The following is a 13,108-nucleotide window of genomic DNA, read 5'->3' as shown; positions in this document are numbered from 1 at the left end:
GTAATAATAGTAGTAGTAGTAGAAGTAGTAGTAACAGTAGTACAATAATATCATTGATGGAAGACTAGCTAACGAAACTAAATAAGCAAGTACTTGCTTTCGATCGGAAGTATCTATCACTGTGTAAAAATTCGTATAACGTATCATCGAGAAAAAGAAGAAGAAGAAGAAGAGATAGAGAAAGAGAGAAAAAGATCCTAAAAAAACAAACAAAACAAAACAAAACAAAAAGACAGAGAGAGAGAGAGAGAGAGAGAGAGAGAGAAGAGTGACGTTTGAATCGATCTTGAGTGGAGGATGTGACAAAGAGAAGAGAAAAGTAGCGGAGGAGCACTTACGATGCACCGGACGAGGTCTTCCCTGTAAACGAAGCGTATTTTCCTCGTGACTCTCGAGGCTCGCGCGACGATATATTGCGAGCACGTGTACTACGTGCGCGTACGTAACCGTCGGGATAATGGCGGGTGAAGGACCGAACGATGTGTCCGTACGGATGGACTGGTAGCCTGGTTGCTGCTCGCTCGCTCGCCCGTTACCATCACTGACCACTACCAACGGGTCGATGAACCCCGAGGTCTCCTTTGTAGCCGAAATTTTCGACGAGTCTTCTTGTTGGACCCGGCAAGCAACCCATCGCAAAGAAGAGAAAGAGAGAGAAACAGAAAGAGAGAGAGAGAGAGAGAGAGAGAGAGAGACGATGAGAGAGGGTGTATGTTTTTCTCTTTCTCTCTCTCTCTCTCTCTCTTTTTCTTTCTCTATGTATGTATGTGTATGTATATATATGAGAGAAAGAGAGAGAGAGAGAGAGAGAGAGAGAGAAACTCTTTCGATGGCTCTCCAACGAGACATCGACGATACGAAGGCCCCCTTCTCGACTTTAAACATCGATCGCTGAACCCGCGCTATCCGAAAACATCTTTCAAAATAGACATAGTCTTTCATAATAGATTATACTTAGAAGGATTAAATTACTTGATATGTCTTTTAATAAACGTTATCGAAATGTATTGATATATCAATCCGTTTTAATAATTATTGTTGAAGTAATCGCGATTGGTAATTATAAATGCAATTTCCAAAATTTTCTCGTCGATACGACAAATTCAATGACCCAGTGAGGAAGACCGAATAATGCCGCATCGTCGAAATATTCTCAATTACGGTCTCGTAAGCCGATCGCTGACCGTGCCGTGCTTTGACGATCGATGCGTCACACAACCCCACTGTAGAAATACACGTGGATATAAACGGGTTAATACGTGCCGAAGGACAAACCTCGATGAGTATAAACCGTCAATGAAATTATTCAATTTTCGGATCGTATCTATAACGACGGAAGCGTTCTATTTGTAAGTAGAAAGTCCTTTGTTTGTCTCTCTATTCGTAAACAAAACCTATAAACATTACGAATAAATTGTTAAATCGTTTAATCAAAATCTTCGAAACCCTTTGACAGTACTTTTTTATGAATAATTAATTTTATTGTCATCGCAATCGTATCTAATCTGATTCCTTACTATCTGATCATTGTCCGAAATGTATCGTAGGAAATATAATCGATCGATCGATTTTTCAACGGCTCAACTATGTTGTAATTTTCATTTTTAACTCGTACGCAAATATGTACATACATACGTGTTACAGTTCGTAACGGCAAGTAATAGGTCAAATTATGCAACACGTACGAGGCTTAATCCGCATTATTATCGAGTAGTCGATCACAAAGCATCGGACGCTTTCAATGGAAAGGATCGTCGAAATGGCTGAGTCGATTCTTTTAAAGCAGCTTTGCTAAGCAACATACGAATCGCGTTATTTGCATTCCTACGGTCCGTCTTTATTAAAACAGGGACGCGCAATTGCGAAAATCGGTGGAGCCGATGTAAAATCTTTTTTCTTTTTTTTTTTCATTCCTTCCTTTATTAAGCTCACACGTTTGCTTATCGCAAATTAATGATTGGTTAAGTGGAATGAAAGTAATTAATTATTAACGTGACTTTCGTCACTCGATTTCGTCGCGTTTTGTTCGAAGATATTCTAATCTCGTAGGAATGTGAAAAGAAAAGAAAAGAAAAGAAAAAAAGAAAAGAAAAGAAAAAAAAGGAGAGATCGTTCGCGATCGTGCGAAGAAAGATCTATCGAACGATTTGGCCGTATCTTTGTACCTTTGTACGAGGCGTTCGATATAAACAGGTATTATTCTAAAACGAAGAGAAGAAGAAAACGCTAAAGTGCGGCCTGACTAGAAGCCGTTCTCCGTAACTACACACCTGATTAACGATCATGTTTGATGCGTCGAAAGAACTTTTTTTCTTTTCTTTTTTTCCTTTCTTGTTCTTCCTTTCTTTCATTCATTTTCTTTTTCTTTTTATCAGCCGCGGGTGTTAACCCACATTTCGATAATGTCTATTACGAGGACTTATCTCGATAGGAAGTAAAAACTTTTTAATAACGCATAAACGAGAGGAACCATTTAATTTTGCATAGTATATATCTATACGTAAGTACATGTGTCTCTTATAGTGTATCAAACTAAGGTGCTCCTTTTAAAATCTGGAACGAGTCTCTTTTATCGCTGACACATCGACGTTCTAATTAAAATGATAACGTTGCCGGCGGTACGCGAACGTTTGCTCGAAGGAACGATCGAACGTGTAAATACATAGTAGTACTTAAAATGTAAGATAGGTATTCACGCGGTACTACACGGTAATTACATTTGGCTACGTTTGCAATTAGAACGCAGCTGTTCGCATGAGATAATGTTTCTAACGTTGAGTATCCAGCGGTTAAAATCCCGTCTTACGTGACACGCGAGAACCTGGAAGAAACATAATCCAAAACTACGCATTAAAATCACGCGATAAATCGCGACAATAACGCGTATTGAGTATACCTTACTAAGTATCGTTGATTTATCTAGGAAACGAATCGCGTGCACGAAGTTAACGTCGAAAATAGAGAACGTATTACTAACACATATATAACTCTATATACATATATATATATATATATATATATATATATATATATACGTACGTATGTATAAAGTATCTGTTCCCTTAGGGAATATAATTATCGGACCAAGGAGAACGAATCGAAGATCCTTTGAACAATTGCCAAAAATTATAGCCTCGTTGAGACTAGTTCGGAACATTTCGATCTTTCATTGGACACCTTCCAGCTGACAATTAAGAATTTTCGAAATGTTATTGAAGAGAGACTTCACGTGCTACGATCTATAATGAAATAATGATAATAATTAAGAAACGCTCTTGGGAAGGTAGGAAGCGAAGGATAGCGAATGATAACGCGATGCGTATATATGTATATATAAAACGGCGATCGTACTTCGAGATAAAATTTGCGAAAGAAAATTTGGCTGATGGGAAGGAGATGGTGCTGATATCGAACGATGAGAAGAAGCCTCGCGATACTGCGAAACGAGGCGAATAAGAGCGGCGCTTCGAGCGAACTCGACAAGCGAGGTGAATGACCGGCAAAGTGGCCTAAGTGCCGCACTCGGAGTACCGTCTTTTTCGTCCCTACTTGTGACGATCGATGTTTTCGTCGATGATGACCCTTGCGTCAGAAGTTTAAACTTCGTCTTCGTCTTCGTCTTCCTCTTCCTTCTTCTTCTTCTTCTTCTTCTTCTTGTTCTAACTCTTCGTTCTCGTCCTCGTCCTCGTCCTCGTCCTTCGTCCTCTTCTACTACGTCGAACTACGTTGAAACGACGTTAGTTGGCCTAGCCGATTGACCGAAAGCTCCGAATTCGTTTGACTTCATGAACGGTTACAACGACACGAGGAAGAGCAACAGCGAGTTGTCTTTAATTTGGGAGGTCATCGAACCCGTGGTTTAAAGGCCGCACTCCTCTTCGACCTCCTCTTCGACCTCCCCTTCGATCTTCTCCTCTTCGACTTCGACTTCAACTTTTTCTTTTTCTTATTCTTCTTTGCCCTGACTCGCATACGCTTCCGCGATTCGAACCTCGTGAGATCGATTCGACGAAGATTCAATGGTAATAGACTTTCGTCTCGGCCCATATGACCTATTGCTATCCACTCAACTTTGATGATATTCCAAGAGAGAAAGAGAGAGAAAGAGAGAACGAAGCGAAAACTTAAATTTAAATCGAACTAACATCAAATTATTGATAGTATTTTAAATATACGAAATCTCTCTATACGTACGCGCGCGTGTGTGTGTTTCTTGCCAGACGAGAATTAACGAGAATATTTCTGTTTCATTTTCTAATCATCTAATAAAGATTTCTATCTTTAATGTGCCTCCTATCGAGATACGTTACACCAGCAAAGAACATCACTTATTAGGATCTTATGTTATTTCGACTATGTAAATACCAAAGAGAGACAGAGAGAGAGAGAGATATGGTAATCAAATAAATTTCAAATCGTATTTACATACACAGCATCCATAAGCTTCCATAGAACGCTCTCGGCGAATTCGGCTACTCGACAGAGGTCATCGAACTCTAAACTCGCGGGTTGCGATCGATTGGTCGATATCGGCGATATTATTAAAAAGGACTGCCCTTCTCCGCCTTTTACGATGAACTTTACGTGCACGCGTTTTGCAATATCCCATCTCCTCTGTGAGGACATTCAACTTGTAGAGACGAACAAATATCATAGAAATTCTTATGGTTACTATTTATCTTTCCTGACCTTATCCTTTAAATTCGAGACAAATTTATTTCTCAATTAGATAAGAGATTAACACGGGGAATACACGTATCTAAAAAATACAAATTTATCGATTTTAACGCACGTGTATTTTTTCATACGCATCCAATTTCTTCAATTCTCTTCTAAATTATCTTCTATATACTTATACATACGTACATACATACATATATAAATAAAGAATATAAAATAAAAGAAAAAATTGTAGAGTAAAAATTATCAATCTGATCAGAAGCACTTCTTTTCTTCTTTTCCTCTCCATTTCCTTTTTCTTTGACTCTCTCATGAAGATTTCTCAATAAAACGAACACGAGCTTTCGTTTTTACGTATACGTATCGGAAGTACATCGAGTATAAATGTTTATAAAAAAAAATAATAATAATAACCACAACAAGAATAATAATAATTCGCTAAACACGCTTTAAGAGGATACAAAGAGTATCACAGCACGGGTCATATGCGTTGATTTTGCAAGCGCGAAATTCATCGGAGTCAAGAAGGCGGAGGCAAGAATCGGCGCGGAGATCGTCGCGGAAATCGGTGAGCACGGGTTCAAAGACCTCAAGAAACGTACCGGATGAACGGGGAAGTCTAAGGAGGACGCGAGGAGCCCGCGTCGCGCCGCGCCGGCTACGCGAGGAAGGCGTCAGCGTCCGCTCGTATATTTGCGCGCGAACGCGCCTTATTACGTCACGATTCGCGCGGCCGATCGCACCTCTATCTCCTCTCCTTATTTCCTCTCGTTTCTCTCTCTCATCTTCTTTCGAGTAAACGCAAACACTCTAATGATATTAAACTTTCGTTAAATGTATCTGCATAACACGTGGGTAACTTACGATTAAGAAAAAGAAAAACAAGGATAAGAAAAAATTGCGAAAATCTGTGAAATCGAAAATTAAAAACGAAAGAAGGAGAAGAAGAAGAGAAGGAACGAACAAAATGAAAGAAGGAAAGAAAAGTTAAAAAAGAAAAGATCGAGACTCTCGTTACGATCGATCGTACGCTACACGTATTGACGTTTGTACATACATACATACCACATACACGTAATTATTTAATACGATAATCGACGAACGATAAAAAATTATATAGATTTCAACATTACAAAAGGAATATTATCTTGTTTGATTGCGTTCCCGGCGTATAGAATCAACGAACGGTAGATAATTATCCAAGGAAGCTACTAGTTAAAAAAGATTGGTTATTATAACTCTGTGTAACTCAATGCATACAGGCAAACGTAAACACCGTGAAAGGAAACACAAAAAGATCGAGTTTTTCAATCGCATTCAATTTGTCGGCAACGTGTTGGCAATAACCTGGGATAAGAACGTCGGTAATTAACAGACATACCGCCTAACAATCGCTTATATATATATATATATTATATATATATATATATATATATGTATAACCACGAGAATATACTTAATTACCGAAGGATGGAAACGTATGTATGTACGTTTGAAAAGGTGCTAGGTGAGTGGACAGGTAAGGAGGAGAAAAGGATAGAGAGAGGAGGGAAAGACAAACGAAAGGTTCAGGTTTGTCGTTGTCGAGACAAACGCGATCCGAACATTCCAAAGGGGTGAGCAAGTTTCCTGCGAATTTCCCGTCGTTCTCTATCTTTATCTATTTCTCTATGTCTGTCTCTCTCTATCTATCTCTCTATCTCGTATTCTTTCTCCTTGTCAAACTCGAAGAAACAGGAATCGTTTTTCCGCGGAGCGTGCTCGTGCGTAAAGTCACGTGCGCGCACGCGAACAGCCGTTTTGCAAAGAGCAAGAGCGGCCAGAGCGCAAAGGGGGCGCGTACTCACGTACGAAATGTCGCTCGAGCTCGCGCCTTTCGCTCGGTAGAGATAGAAGTGCAACAACATCGGCCAAGGGGGCAATGCACCTGCGACAATAACAACAACAACGACGACGTGTTAGAGAGAGAGAGAGAGAGATAGAGAGGGAGGAGATGAGGGGAGTGCCGATGAAGGAGAACGTTTAAAACGTTTAACGATCGGTAAGAAAACGATCGGTTATGCCGTTCGCACCTACGTAAGCTACCCCATATAAAGTTCGATTTAGTTGTCAGGCTACCCATGCAATTCTACGTGACTCCCTCCTAATGGCATCCATTGCGCGTCTCCACGATCCGCTTTACGATCGTACATTGATCGTTCGTCGATCGCGTTGCACCGTTCAATAGCATCGTATATTGGTACTCTCTTTCTCTCTCTCTCTCTCTTTCTTTTTCTTTCTATCTGTCTGTCTCTATCTTTCTATCTATCTATCTATCTATTTATCTATCTATCTGTCTGTCTGTCTGTCTATCTATCTATCTATCTTAACTTCTGTTTACAATGGGGTATGCAAAACGAATGAATAGGAAGGACCGAGCACGTGTAACCGAGGAAACAAAAAGAGGATCTACGGAGTGTATATGCACGAGCACGCTTGCCGCCATAGTAATGCACGTTGAATGGACGGACGAGCGAGCGGTCAATGCTCGAGTAACCCCAGTCAACAGTAAAAGTGACAAACGCTAATGTACCGTAAACGAGAAAAGAACGGACAATGAAGCATCTTTCTTAACCCTTCCAATTTTATATATTTTTTTTTTTTTCGAGAAATCAACGGACCCATACATCTCTCGATCGGTTGGATCATCGACGCTCGAACGATCTTAAATCGTTCGAATTTCATCGAATTCGAATTACACGATGATCCGATTTTATTAATATAAGAAAATAAATATTGCTAGCTTTCCGATGGAATATTTTTCTGTTATATAATACAATAATAACGACAGTACTTCGTACGAACGATGTATAACGAATCGAGTACGTATGAAATCCTGTGATCGGTGATCGGCGAGAAAATGAAATCACTGAATTAATGCATCACCGGCGAGGTCGCTTTTAACGAAACTAGAACAAGAGAACGCGCGAGTACAATCCCGTTCGCGGAAATTTATTGTAAGAGGGAGAGAGGACGATGAGGTCGGCAAACCACGGCGAAGAATTACAAGCGCGCAGGGTGATTGGCAGGGATTGGCTCGCAACGAGATCGAAATGTCAACGCGAGTCTGTCTAACAGGAAACCTCGAGGAAACGTTCCCGTCTCCCCTCCCCCACCTGATCAGGAGCGTATTAACTCGACGAGTAAACGAGCCGAACAAGAAATACGTATTTATATTTTCATTTTCATTCATTTTCTTGGAAGGTGCGTGCGCGTGCGCTCATTCGTTCGCAAGTTGAATGATTTTCTCGCGTTTGATATTAAAGTCGACGTGTAAAAGATCGATAGGAATTTAATCGTTAGATTTCATTAATGAATCGCGTTGTCAATCAATATACGTGATACGCGTAATAACTTGAAATTATCGGACGAATGAAAATGATCATTTGTATTCGTTGTAAAAGAAAGATAGATAAACGTTATTTGTACGGGATCGATCCGTTCCTGTGACCAGTCGTTTGCACCGATAGATCGGTATGCGACGGTACTGCGCACTCGCTCTTATTACGATCCGAACCTTCGAAAGGACGTTGACCCGCAGGTACTCTACCGAGTCTATACGCACGCGTATGTGGTACGTGTTATTCTCTGACGGCGAGTACCTACTACGTCGGTCGATCTATTAAATCATTCGATCAGTCAGTAATTATAATATGTAGGTAAGTACTTGGTTCGGAACATACCGAGACGATCTTACATGAATTTTACATAAGTTTTGTTTCACACGTCGGATGTATGTACGTACGTACGTACGTCTATATGTATGTGGGTAAATCTATCAAACAAAACTCGCTATTTGGAAAATTAACGTTAGAATCGTCAACAGGAAATTATATATGCGGTGTCTCCGAAACATGAAACCTCGTCCTCGACGGGCAAACAAAAGCGAGACAATATTGCGAGGCACGGTTCCATTCACGCGGTATGATGCGGTAGACATGCGGCTTGCCGCGTGCCGACAAATGACTTTTGTCTCTGTTATTATTTACCGATCGGCGAACGGAACGTATGTATGATGTATATATGTATATACGTATGCAGGTACCTATCGGTGATCCAAGGATTTTTCTATCCTCGAACGATTCTTACGATCATTTGCAGCGTTCCATCGGGATGGTTCCAATTCGTGATCCATGGAATTCGTATAAAAAAAAATATCCCTGCGGCCTTCGATAAAAATTCTCTCTCTCTCTCTCTCTCTCTCTCTCTCTCTCTCTCTCTGTCCTTTTAAATTCGAACATATTTCTTACGTCATGAAGGGTTACGTTAGCAACGTTATTCGAAGAATTTAAAACGATATTGCGGTATCATATCCTCACGGATCTCGTGAAAATATCCGAGACGATCTTTTTATTATCAGCTTCCATTTTCAAGGTATTCCGATATTTTCGTCTATTTGATTCCATTTGCATTTCGAACAAAGTTTTAGTTTCGTATTGTTGCACCAGTACGACGATCATATAACTGCGAATGATACGAAAATATACGGCCGTCATAAAAAGGCGACGTAACGCGAGACGAATAGGAAGTATGGAAATACTGGATGGCTGAAAGGATCCCTTCGATTTGCGTTTAACTTTCCGGTTGTCTCCTTCGTATTGCTCGATTCGATGCGGAATTCGCAAGTTGAAAATTAACACTCGGGGTTTATGGGGGAAAGAGAAGCCTGCAAAAAGGTGAACAAGAGACGCGCTGCGGCTGACGCGACGTATCGTCGAATTACGATTTGTTTTTCTTTTTTTCTGTTTTTTTTTTCTTTTTATTATCTTTTTTCTTTCTTCTTTTTTTTTCACGAAACGGGGAAGAATCGTTTATATCTTTCTTTATAAAATCGAAGATCCATTAGCGGTCTACCACATTATTGTCTAAATATACGAATTTTTCTTTCTAGTTTTTAGTTCATGGAATTTTAGTCAATTTGAATTCCGAATGATTCGACATGCGTAGTCGTTCGGTCCATTATAATACTCCCTCGTATCCATTAAAATTCTTTTCTGTTTAGCATTTTCTGGGCGGATGACGCAGATGAGTAAGATATTAGACGATTCGTAGAAAAAACGATCTACTGCATTCGTGCGTCAATTCGCGAGTGGGTGAAAGAAAAGGAACGAATAGAGAAATAGAGAGAGAAAGAGAGAAAGCAGCGCGTCGCATCCAAAAATGCACACTATAAGAAAAAACAACTTTACAAAATTTTAATATTTATCATTGTACTTCTTGATCAGCTCGAATATAATTTTGATATACAAATATCTCTCTCTCTCTCTCCTTTTTTATGTATATGTATGTGTGCGTACAAATATCATACATGTTTATATATACTATATACAATATGTATATTTACATATATAATATATATGCGTGTGTAATTTACAATCTTTGAATTATAAAGTTGATCGAATAAAAAAGAAAAAAAAAGAATACGTTTCTCAAAGGATCTATGATCCGTACCAATCAAATCGTACATATTTATGATCGCTAAATGACGTACGCATTTATGATAGCTAAATGATCGTATAATAAACGAGATCCGCACTAATTGCATATTAATAAATTTCAGAGATACGCATCGAATATTTCGTAGAATCTTAATAAACTCGTACGAAAGACATAGTAAAAAAAGTCGTTTCGATCCTTTGGAAGAAAGTGATTTCGCACTGATGTCTGTCTCTGTTTGCACACGAGTGTGGTCACGAGTTGTATATACGAGCGTATACAGACGAGTGACATCAAGATAGAAAGAGAAGGGAGACAAGAGGGGAAACACGCACGTCGAAGAAGGAAAAGACGAGGACGAAGAGAGGAGAGACTGTTAGACGTAGCGCGTTTACTACCGTTTACACTGAGAGCGACAGTGATTCTATATATGCTCCTATGTCGTTAGTGACGCAATTACAATCGAAGCCCGTTGTACTATTTCGAAATACTCTTAGGATTAGTATTTCATTGAGATCTCTCGGTGCTATTTGAAACAGACTCTGTATTTCTAGAAAAAAGAAACATGGAAAAATATGCTTGTATTTAAATGTTCTCGTATTTATTTAAAAGAAGAAAAAAACATTTCTTTCAAAAAGAAATTTTTAATAAGTTTATTTCGTATAACATTTTTAATTCGTATGATAAATATTTCTCTTAAAAAGAAATTTTTAAAAAGAGTAATAGAAAAATGTGCTCGTATTTAAATGTCCTTGTATTTAAAGAGAAAAAAATTTCTATCAAAAAAAGCTCTTTAATAATTTTATCTTATATAATATCGTAAATTTATATGATAAATATTTCTTTTGAAAAGAAATTTTTTAAAAGAAAAATACAAAAATTATAATAATAATAATAATAATAATAATAATAATAATAATAATAATAATAATAATAATAATAATAATGATGATGATGATGGTAATGATGACGATGATAATCTCAGAAAGGAAAGAAAAATTAGAACAAGTAAAACTTTATCGCGATACATCTCGATTTTCATCGGAATTAATCGGAACTTACAAGAGGTGTCAACGTCGTTAAACGTTTTATTGTCCACTGTGCGAATAAATGTTTCAAAGCATGCATGTATTACAATGATTACAAGAGAGTGATACGGTGAATTAGCAAAAGTGAGCGGCACCCTTTTTTTGTCCATGCGTAGTAAGCATGCACCTTCCTTTTATTTCTCTCTCTCTCTCTCTCTCTCTCTCTTTATTTATTCTTTTTTCTTCTTCTTTTTTATTTTTTCTTTTTTTTTTGTTTCGATTGTTGCGTAATTCACGCGTGCGTTATATACGCATGAATAGCCGATGAAAACAGGAATGCACGTTGTATAATCCCAGGGTCGTCGTAATGCGCCCTGTTTTCTTTTTTCTTTTCTTTTTTTTTTTTTTTTTTTTTTTAATTCTTTCTACTACTACTCTTTGTATACCAAAGGAAGTGGTTACAATCATTCGTATATATAGATATTTCTTTAACGATGATATTTTTTGATCATTTGCAAGCGTACGTATGTGTATGCGTGTGTGCTTCTTTTGAGTTCGACTTCCATAATTCATGTTTCATGAAAAAAATGATAGAAACTCTTAAAAACATATTTCGTTCTTCTTTTTCTTACTTTTCTCTCTCTTTTTCTCTCTGTCTCTTTTTTTTCTCACGACCGTCAATTCCATTGCCTCGTTTGCTATTTCATCGAACGCAGTAACTCGTTAGTAGCTCGTAATACAGGAAACGAAGTTACATCTACGTTCCGCCATCGTTCGAAGCTTCAAATTTCCCCTACGTTTTCATTCCACCCTATATATCATCAGTGAGACCCGTCGGCACAGAGTCAGACAATCGATGATTCGTTTTACTTTCCATTATGCGTTATGTTGCGTATCGATAAACAAACATTCAACCGATTTAACTTTATTATTACGTTTGAGACACATTAACGATTAGCATACTGGATCGACCGCGGCCGCGTACCAGTTGCGGTTTTAAAAATACACACCAGACTGGCTATTCATTCTTCTAAGCGAGGAGATATCTATATAATTACACCTATACATACGTACATACATATGTACGGAGACGAGAAATAAATGCGTAAGTAAAGTAAAGAAACAACGAACGACATTCTTACTGTGAGAAAATCTTACGACTACTGCGTTTCTAAATAATTAATACAACTACCCCTCTCGTCTCGCGACTCAAAGTCAACTTCGAACAATAACAAAGATATAAAAATATATACATAAGTATATCTCTTTCGATAAAAACGATAAAACTATATCTTCTGCGATCGTTGATAATCGATACGTTTCAAAGAAACATTGTGTCCTTTTAAATTGCCCGATAAAATAATCGGAATTAAAAACGATCTCCGAACGACCTTTTCATACGCTCTCCTTATCATTTATTTCCTTAAGATTCCTTATTCCACGGAAATTCATCTGAAACGACTCGAGTGCGGAACAAATTCTACGTTCTATCTCGCACACGATATCTCGGAGTAATAAAACTTTAAACGCTCCCACGTGCGAACGAGATCTTACATGTGTGTATATACATATACGTTAACTACGCACACGTACAAACAAACAAACACAGACACACACACATACCTTTTCTCTACTTGTTCGTGTGTGTTCTCTCGGGTCAAGTATCTCGCAGGACCGATAGCTCCCTCTGAAGTGGTCACGAGGACCTACCCGTGCAGCTGGTCAACGCGGCACGTTTCCGCCACGTGTGGTGTGCGATTGGTAATGGTTATCTGTCCGGTGGAACGAGATGGCGAATAAAATATATTTTACGCGGCTTATAATCCTTGATCCGATCTAGCGCGCTCACGTTTTCGTGCGAGACGTTAACTCCCGTCTAGCGGAGGGCAATGAACGCGGAAAACGCGCCCAGCGTACTACGAGCC

The 13,108-nt window shown here is 38.6% G+C and overlaps 1 long non-coding RNA gene across 1 annotated transcript; it reads right to left on the bottom strand.

The window, feature by feature from the left end:
• Positions 1-2,354: 2,354 nt before the first annotated feature.
• Positions 2,355-12,797, bottom strand: LOC127071635 (uncharacterized). Its single transcript, XR_007785162.1, has 2 exons — positions 11,218-12,797; positions 2,355-10,705 (listed from the first exon to the last, which is right to left on the bottom strand). It is a non-coding gene; the product is annotated as an uncharacterized LOC127071635 (long non-coding RNA).
• Positions 12,798-13,108: the final 311 nt, after the last annotated feature.

The sequence above is a fragment of the Vespula vulgaris genome, chromosome 22 (genome assembly GCF_905475345.1).
Source record: "Vespula vulgaris chromosome 22, iyVesVulg1.1, whole genome shotgun sequence".
NCBI lineage: Eukaryota > Metazoa > Arthropoda > Insecta > Hymenoptera > Vespidae > Vespula > Vespula vulgaris.
Note: the sequence above shows the minus strand (reverse complement) of the source record. Positions and strands in the feature narration are given on the sequence as shown.